This window comes from Orycteropus afer, unplaced genomic scaffold (assembly GCF_000298275.1).
Source record: "Orycteropus afer afer isolate SDZICR_OR568_19922 unplaced genomic scaffold, OryAfe1.0 scaffold00372, whole genome shotgun sequence".
Taxonomy (NCBI): Eukaryota; Metazoa; Chordata; class Mammalia; order Tubulidentata; family Orycteropodidae; genus Orycteropus; species Orycteropus afer.
In genome coordinates this window covers 1,660,753-1,670,464 of record NW_006921959.1, presented here as the reverse complement: position 1 = coordinate 1,670,464, position 9,712 = coordinate 1,660,753, and positions in this window count along the sequence as shown.

Genomic DNA, 9,712 nt, shown 5'->3' with positions numbered 1-9,712 from the left:
GGGTTATACTTGATAAATTAAAGTCCCTAAGTTTGCCACCATTTTATCTTTAATGAATTTGTAGTTTGGGGTTTTACATTTAGGTCTGAGATCCATCTTGTGTTTGTTTTTGTGTATAGTGTGAGGTATGGATCTTGTTTCATTTACTGCAAGTAGATGTCCAGTTTTGCCAGCACCATTTGTTAAAAGGCTATCTCTCCCCCATTTAAAGTGTTTTGGCTCTTTGTTGAAGATCAGGTGTCCATAGGTGGATAGACATGTTTCTGGATTCTCAGCTCTGTTCCACTGGTCTATGTGTCTATTTTAGTACCAATATTAGGATGTTTTGACCATAATAGCTGGATTGTATGTTTTGATATTGAGAAGTATGAAACCTCCTATGTTTTTTTTTTTTTTTTCCTTCTTCTTTGCTTATCTGAGCTCTCTTTTCTTTCCTTGTAACATTTGTAATGGGTTTTTCCATGTCCTTACAATATGCTGATGGGATTTGTATTGGGATTGTATCAAACATATAGATTGCTTTTTGTAGTATTGACATTTTCAGTGTTCAGTCTTCCTATTCATGAGCATGGTATGTTCTTCCATTTATGCAGGACTCATATTTTTCTGCAGTAGCGTTTTGTAGTTTTCTTTGTATAGGTCTTTCACATCCCCGGTTAGATGTATTCCTAACTATTTTATCTCTTTTTCTTTTTTTATATATATTTTCAATTATATCATTTTCATTATTTCCTATTCAGAGATCTCTTTGTTGATTGAAAGGAATCCAACTGATTTTTTATGGTGATCTTGTATCCTGCCATGTTCTGAATCTTTCCATTGGTTCCAGTAGTTTTCTTTCTGAGTCATTTGGTTTTCAATGTACAGGATCATGCCATCTGCAAATTGAGATAGTTTTACTTCTTTGCCAATTTGGATGCCTTTCATTTCTGTTTCTTGCCTTATTGCCCTGACTAGAACTTCTAAAACAGTGTTGAATAGAAATGGTGATAGAGGGCATCTTTTTCTGGTTCCCATTCATAATGGAAAAGCTTTGAGTCTTTCTCCATTGAGAATAATGTTGGCTATTGCCTTTGTATATACACTCTTTATTATGTTTAAGGAATTTCCCTTCTTCCTATTTTGCTAAAAGTTTTTTTTTTTAATCAGGAATGGGTGTTGGATTTTATCAAATGCCTTTTCTGCATCAATTTATATTATCATGTGGCATTTTCCTTTGTGATGGATTACATCGATTGATTTTCAGATGTTGAACCATGCTTGCATACCTGGTAGGTATTCCACTTGGTCATAGTGTATTATTTATATATATATATATAATTTTGGATTCTATCTGCTAGTATTATGTTGTGTAGCATAGTCAAGGCACTTGACTGCCAACCAGAAGTCTGGCAGTTCAAACCCACCAGTCACTCCTTGGAAGGAAGATGGGGCAATCTACTTCCATAGTGATACTGCCTTGGAAACCCAAGGAGGGGTTGCTATGTGTCAGGTCTGACTTGATGGCACATAACAACACAACAACAACAGTATTATGTTGAAGATTTTTGGATCTATATTCATGAGGGATATTAGTCAGTAGTTTTTCTTTTTAGTGGTGTCTTTACCTTGTTTTGGTATCAGGGTTATACTTGCTTCATAGGATGAATTTGGGAATCTGGGAATTATCCATCCTTTTCTATGTTCTGAAATAGTTTGAGTTGGATAGGTGTCAGCTCTTCTTGGAATATTTGGTAGAATCTCCAGTGAAGCCATCTCTACCGGGGCTTCTTTTGTAGTGAGTTTTCTTAATGACCTCCTGAATTTATTTTGTTATGTGTCTGTTCATGTTTTCTATCTCAGTCTGTGTATCCAAAAATTTTCCATTTCTTTTAGGTTTTTGAGTTTGTTGAGGTACTATTCTTCATGTTATTATTGTTATGTGCCATCAAGTCAGATATGACTCATAGAGACCCCTCCTTGGGTTTCCGAGGTGGTATCATTATGGAAGTAGATTGCCCAACCTTCTTTCTGAGGAGTGGCTGGTGGGTTTAACCACCAGCTTGTGGTTAGCAGTTAAGTACCTTAGGCACTACACTACCAGAGCTCCCACCATTCTTCATAGTATTCTGTTATTATACTTTTTATTTCAGTTGGTTCTGTTGTGATATCACCCATTTCACTTATCATTCATGTTATTTGCATCTTCTCTTTGTCCTCTTTATATCTGATAGTGGCTTTTCAATTTTGTTAACTTCAGACTGCAGAAGTTGATACAACTTTCAATTTCTTTGGTTTTCATGGTTGGAGTGTAAATTTGAGTAATAGTTGTATTAACTTTCTTCCTTTTAGGCGTATGGATATTATCCTATCACAGACAGGACTGTACTTCAGGACAGATTTTGAAATGTTCTTTCTGGCAATTAATGCATCACCATTCCTTTTTCAATTTGTCGTTCCTGGCATAGTAGACCATATGACTGTCTGATTCACAATGGCCAATACTGGTTCATTTTGGCTCACTAATAACTACAATATTGATCTTTATGTTTCCCACTTCACAACTTCCAATTTTCCTACTTTCATACTTCATATATTCCATGTTACATTTATTAATAGATGTTTGCTGCTAGTTCTTCTCATTTTTAGTCATGCCACATGAGCAAATGAAGGTTTACTCCCCCCACATCATTAAGATAGCTTTACTTTGAGAAGGCACCTCCTCCCCAGTTGTATTTTGAGTACCTTCCAACAAGAGGGGCTTGTCGTCTGGCACTGTATCAAACAATATTTCCCTATTATTCATAAGTCTGTCAATATGTAGTACTGTGATGGCTTGCATGTCGCTTGTGTGTTGCTGTGATGCTGGAAGTTACATCATCAATATTTCAAATACCAACAGGGCCACCTGTGGTAGATATGTTTCAGCAGAGCTTCCAGACTAAGATAGACGAGAAAGAAGGACATGGCCAGATCCACTTCTGAAAGAGTTTGCCACTGAGAACCTTATGAATAGCAAGGAAAAAAAAAAGTTCTCTACCTTATAAAAAAGTGTTCTTTTGTTTCAATTTTTATATCAATATACCTTAGCTGAATCAACATTATTTAAAACAATATCAATTGTTACAACACTAATATAGTGGAATATTTATAGCTTTTTAAAATCTAGAACCAAACCAAACTCACTGTCGTTGAGTTGATTAGACTTGTAGTGACCCCTCCTTGGGCTTCCGAAGCAGTATCTCTACAAAAGTAGATTGCCCCATCTTCCTTCTAAGGAGTTAGCAGTCAAATGCCTTAGGCACTATGTCACCAGAGCTCCCTTTCTATACAGTGAATAAACTGTATATATTACTCCTGAGAATTTGTGTACTTACTAAAAGGTATTCACAGATGAGTATACCTACCTTATATATTACTGAATATATAACAATGGAAGTTATTAAACATTTGATTTATTATGATCAGAAAGGAATCATTGACCTAAAAGTTCATTAGCCTTATCTACATTCTAAGTGCAGTGATATGGCTAATTGACACCCAATACCACTCTTACACTTTAGAGAAAGTTATTTATTTAGTTAGTTAGGAGCACTAATGCCCAGAGTGAAGACCATATTCTTTATTCATAGTTTTTGTTATTGTTAGGTGCTCTGACTCAGAGAGACCTTAGATCTAACAGAATAAAATGTCACTTGATTTTCTGACATCTTAATGATCATTGGTATGTTTGACTCCATTGTTTTGGTTATTGTATCAATACATCTCATTGAGGGTTTATTTTGTTTACACGGACCCACTACCAAACATGATGCCTCTTTCTAGTGATTAGTCATTCCTGATGACATGTTCAAAACAAGGATGCTAAAATCTTGCCATCCTTGCTTCTAAGGAGAACTTGTATTTCTTCTAAGATTCATTTTTTTTCATACTTCTGCCAGTGCACAATATGCATATTCAGTATTCTTCATGACACCATAGTACAAAAGTGTAAATTATTTTCCTGTCTTTCTAATTATCCAGTTTTTCCACATACATGATATCTTTGAAAAGATAATGATGCCATAGTCATCAAAGTGACATCTTTTTTTAAAAAAAAAAACTTTAAGGATGTCTTTTGCTGAAGATTTGCCCAATACAATAACTGTTTGATTTCTTCACTGCTGGTTCCATGGACATTCATTACTGATCTAAAAAGAATAAAGTCATTGATCTTCCTTTACAGTCAGAAATAATAATAAAAAAACAAAAAACAAAAACACCAATCCCACTGCTATCAAGTCTTGGCCAATGTAGTATATATTTTAATAGACCCTCATAGAATTGAATCAATTGAGATGGGTCGCCATGTCTCCTCCTCATTCCCCCTCTGCCAGTGTTCTGGAATGTGATGAGTGGAGTGAAGGTAACGGGATCAGAGAAAGCTAAAATATCATAAAACTCTCTTATAACGATTGAGCTTATTCTTTTCTTTCTTTCTTCTTTTTCTTTTTTTCTTTAGTATTACCTTAGCTGTTGTAAGCCCTTGATTAGTTTCCAACATTCTGAAAAAGTTATATCTGATTGGTTTCCCCAGTTTATTTGACTCTTCTGTGGAAGGACAGATTTTTGGAGTTCTTTACACAAAATTTTCTCTACATCAAGGTTTCTTTGATATCTTCTACCTAAAATGCTAAATAGAGATGGTTACATTTTACCTTTCTCTCAATATTAGGAGAAAAATATGCATTGTCTTTGTATATTGCAGACTTCAATTTGTTAGTGTTCTGTTATGGATTGTTACATATAAATTCTTAAGAGACATTGACATGAAATTCACTTGTGGTCATTGTTGTTAACTGTCTTTGGTTTTTGGATAATGGTTATGTTGACCACATAGAAGGGGTTAGGAAGAGTTTTCTACATACTTGTTTTTGAAAAAGCATGTAAAATTGATATTATTTCTTACTTAAACATTTAATAAAATTAACCAGTGAAACTATCTGGGCCTGATATTTTCATTGTGGGTAAATTTTTAAGCGTATATTCATTTTGAAAAATAGATATGGGGCTACTTGGATTTTATATTTTATCTCATTTTTCTGTAATGTATTTTTTTGTCATATTAATCTAAGTTATAACTTTTTAGCACATTGTTGTGAACAACATTATATTATTCTCTTTATACTATCCGGAGGATTTGCTCAGGTGTTTCTACATGTTCAGAATTTATTGGTTAATGTAGCTAAGAGTTTATCTGTTGTGACTTATATCTGGTACTATTATTTTAGCTGAAATTATTGTAATATCATGATAATAATATTATAATTTCTAATATTAATATTAGAAATTTACTTTTCTATAAAATAAAGAAATTGTATTATTTTACAAAATTTGAAGTCTAAAGGTAATATAGAATCATATCCTTGTGTGATAACTCAATGGCTTATTGATGTAATTCTGGTCTGATTTACTCAGTTTCTCAGCTCTTCAGACCCAGTATTAGAGTGAGTGGTTCTAAAAGGTTGTCCCCTCATGATTATAAGATAGCTATTAGTGGCAGTTAGGCTAAATTATTTTGTTTTCTTGTTAAGGAAGAGGAAATAATCAGCATGGGAGAGAAACAGAGAGGTAGACAGAGATAGAGAGAGAAAGAGAGAGAGAGATTTTTCCCAAATTTGTTCTACAAATCTCTTTAATCTGGGGCTACTTAAGACCTGTTTCTCCATTTTGATCATTAATAATATTCTTGGAAATTATTTACACTAATTTATTAAACTAATCAAGATCTATTCCTGTATTTGTAGATGGTACCTCTTTTCTGTGAGTTACGTGGAGGCATACAGAAGACTATACCAAATGAAGTTTTTCAAAGAAAGAATAAGAGACTAGATGTTAGATAGCTATCCACCAATTTTGTGAGCACTGGAAAGTATGTAGAGTAGAAACAATGAATAAAAAAAAAAAAATTAGAAGCGTCTTCGAATTTATACATCAGGTCAAAACTTAATGACTTTCAAGTAATGGGTCTATTTGAAGTGCCACACCTTTTTTAATTTACTCCTAGAAAGGTTTTGTCCGATAATTGTGGGAAGGTCTAGAGAGAGACCCTTGTGAAGAGCTTGTTAAAGTAGACATATTTGTTATTACAATTTTGCAGTTATATGAAGAGCATTGAGATGACCTTTCAAGGCCTTGGTTATAGTAGCAAAATCTACTATAAAACACTTATAAGAAACTTAATTTTTTTAAGTATATAATGTGGAAACAAAACAAAGTGATGTATGCAATTCCTCAGATGAAATAATTGGAGAGTGGCAGCGATGTATTTGAAACCAGACAATCTGACTCCAGATTCTATTGTATTCACCACTAAGAAATTGTTAGCTAACATTGCTTTGTTTAACTTTCCCTTTGAATCTTATTTAATTTTTTTTCTGCTTTCCAAGTTCATTTTTTGACAAAGGATTGGAAACCATATATTAATGTACTTTTCATGCTTTTCTGAGTAGCTCTAGTGGCACAGTGGTTAATGCATTCGGCTGCTAACTAAAAGGCAGCAGTTCAAACCCACCAGCTGCTCCGCAGTAGAAAGACAAGTCAGTTTGTTTCTGTAACATGTGCAGCCTTGAAAACCCAATGAGACAGCTCTACTCTGTTCTCTATCTATGAGTGGGTATCAACTCGATGGCAGTGGGCTTTTTTTTTTTTTCCTTAATACTTACCTGTTGAGTTCACTACTGTTCAGAGTACAATATTTTATTGAATTTAGGAGTAAACTTACCTGTGGAAACATGTTTTAATTCTAAGTGTATTGCATTGTAATTATTCTGATTATTTTAAAAACAACAATAGTCATAGACATTCTTAAAGTAAAGGTACATTAGTCTTTGAAAGATTTAAATTCTGGAGATAAAGACTGTTACATAATACTTAAATATACAAAAGCAGTGTCTTGTCATATCTTTGTGTTTACTTGTTCATTTATTCATTCATAAATTCATCCATTTATTTATTCACTTATAAAAGCAGCATTATGATTCAGAGGAGAAGCATATTTTTGCTCTTAGGTGTAATGGAGTGATTCCAACTCATGGCAATACTATGTATAACAGAACAAAACACTGCCCAGCCCTGCATCACCCTCATAACCATAATTATACTGTAGCCACTGTGTCAATCTATTTTGTTGAAAGTCTTCCACTTTTTCACTGACCCTCTATTTTACCAAGCATGATAGCCTTCTCCAGAGATGGGCCATCCCTTCCTGATAAACTACCCAAAGTACACGAGATGAAGTCTGGCCATCCTGCTTCTAAGAAGAATTCGGGCTATACTTTTTCCAAGAAAGTTTTATTCATTCTTCTAGCAGTACAAGTGAAGCATAGAATCATGATTGATAGCAGAGACTATGGATCCAGAGTGCTTGAATTTGAATCAAATTTCATTGATTCATTATTTTGAATTTGAGTAATTTTATAAAATTTTGTGTAGAAAGTGGAGAATACAACTGCAATCTTGTAATGCAATTATTTTTTAAATTAAATTAGTTAATATATATAAAATATTAAGAACAGTATTGTGTACATGCTAAGTGTTAAGTGTTGGATATTAATCTTTATACAGAAATATTTACTAATTTTTTTTTTACCCCCCTAAGATCTCCATTACCAAGTCTTATTACTGTTGTTATTAATTCTAAATCACGGCAACCCTATGTGTGCAGAGCAGAACTGTTCACATAGTTTTCAAGACAGTGACCTTTCCGAAGCAGATTCCAGGCCGGTCTTCCAAGGCTCCTCTTTTGGCTCGTAGTTGAGCACTTAACCATTTGCTCCACATAGATGGAATTATTATTTTTCTCTTCATTGATTGACACTGACATTCTATATTATCAGAATCTCCTTACTGTTAATGAGAATGTGTATGATTTTTCAGGAGACGCAGGAAGGTGTGAAAGTAGAGATAAACAATGTGGGGTGGAGGTTCAGAGAAGAGAAATATTTTACATGTATTGAGAAACATTTGAGCAGTGGGTAAGGCATTTGGTTGTTAACCAGAAGGTCAGCAATTCAAGCCCACTAGCTGCTCCATGGGAGGAAGATGAGGCAATCTACTTCTATAAAGATTTATAGCCTTGGAAACCCAATGGGGGTTGCTGTGAGTCAGAATCAACTTGATGGCAGTGGCTTTGGTTTGGTTTTGGAGAAACATTTTATGGCAATGATGAATTGTGTGCTGAAGAACAAGCAGTTAGGGTTTATGACTCACAGAAATATTGGAAGGGTTGGAGTGGAGACTGAGAAATAAAAATCAACAGGGACAATAATATGACCATTAGGGAACTGCAAGGTAAGTTTGAGAAATAGCAAGTGGTTTGTATTCAGCTACTATCTGAAAGGTTGACAGTTCTAAACCAATTGAAGGCATCATGGAATAGAGGCCTGGAGATCTAATTCCATAAAGATCACAGCCAAAAACACCTATGGAGCAGTTCTTCTCTGTGTCACATAGGGTCACAATGAGTCTGAATAGACTCCATAGCAACAGGTTTTTTTCCCCAGTGTAGTTGAAGATATCTTGATAGTACTTTTAACCTTCTGTAGTTTCATATTCATCAACAAAGAGAAAATCATGCATTGTGGTGGTGTTGTCATTGTCAACATTATTATGGCACAACTATTGTATTTCATGTTTACCATTTATGCAGAAACTGTGCCTGGTACTTTTACATTATATTCATGAAATTGCACTTGAAAACATCCTTAAAGAAAGAGATATTCTCATTTTACAAATGAGTACCCTGTGGCTTAGGTTAAATAACAGTTCCAAGCACTCAAAAGAAAAAGCTAAAATTTGAGGACAGAATTTTCATAACCATAACCAAAGGTCTTATTGACTCCATGCAAAATTTGTTCTACCAATGCTTTATACCTTGCTTATTCAATTTTAATGGTCTTGCTGCCTGATAGCATAAAAGTCAATTTTCTTCAATAAATTAAGAAACACATTTTTAAACCAATTTTTTTAAAGCAGATAATTACAGTTTACTTTCAAAACTAATTGTCAAACTAGAACATAAATTGTATCCTGAAACTTAGGGGCACCAAATTTTCCACTTATGATTTAATTTAAAAAAAAAGATCACTAGTAATTGTTTAATATATATTTTTTTGTTTGAAACACACAAACCTCAATACTGAAAAGAGTCCTAAATAACAAGCATGAGTGCAGAATAAATACACGGAAGTTATTTTTGAACTCAAATATAAATTATTGGAATTTTACATAATTGACAGAGCACAATATAAACTATTAAGAAAATAAATGAAATCTCTAAACATCTAGATTTGTCTGATAGAATTTGCTTATTCAACAAGTAAAAGATTTATTTAAAAAGGTGCTTTTAAAAGCCAATCAGTCCAAACAAAATGTTATCCTTCATTTCCATGCAATTCCAGTGATTCAAAGTTCTCAAAACATATCTGGCTTAATTTGAACCTTCAAGATCATGGCAATTAGTCTTTGATATACTGTCTCTGAGAAGATGGTGTATTGGTTAAGGCATTTGTCTGCTAACCAAAAGATCAGTGCTTCGAACACACCAGGTGCCCTGCAGAAGAAAGATGACGCAGTCTGTTTCCCCAAAGATTTATAACCTTGGAAACCCAATGGCATTGCTATGAGTCAGAATCAATTCCATAGCAGTATTTTTTGTTTGTTTGTTTGTTTTTGACATTAAATATGGACAAGA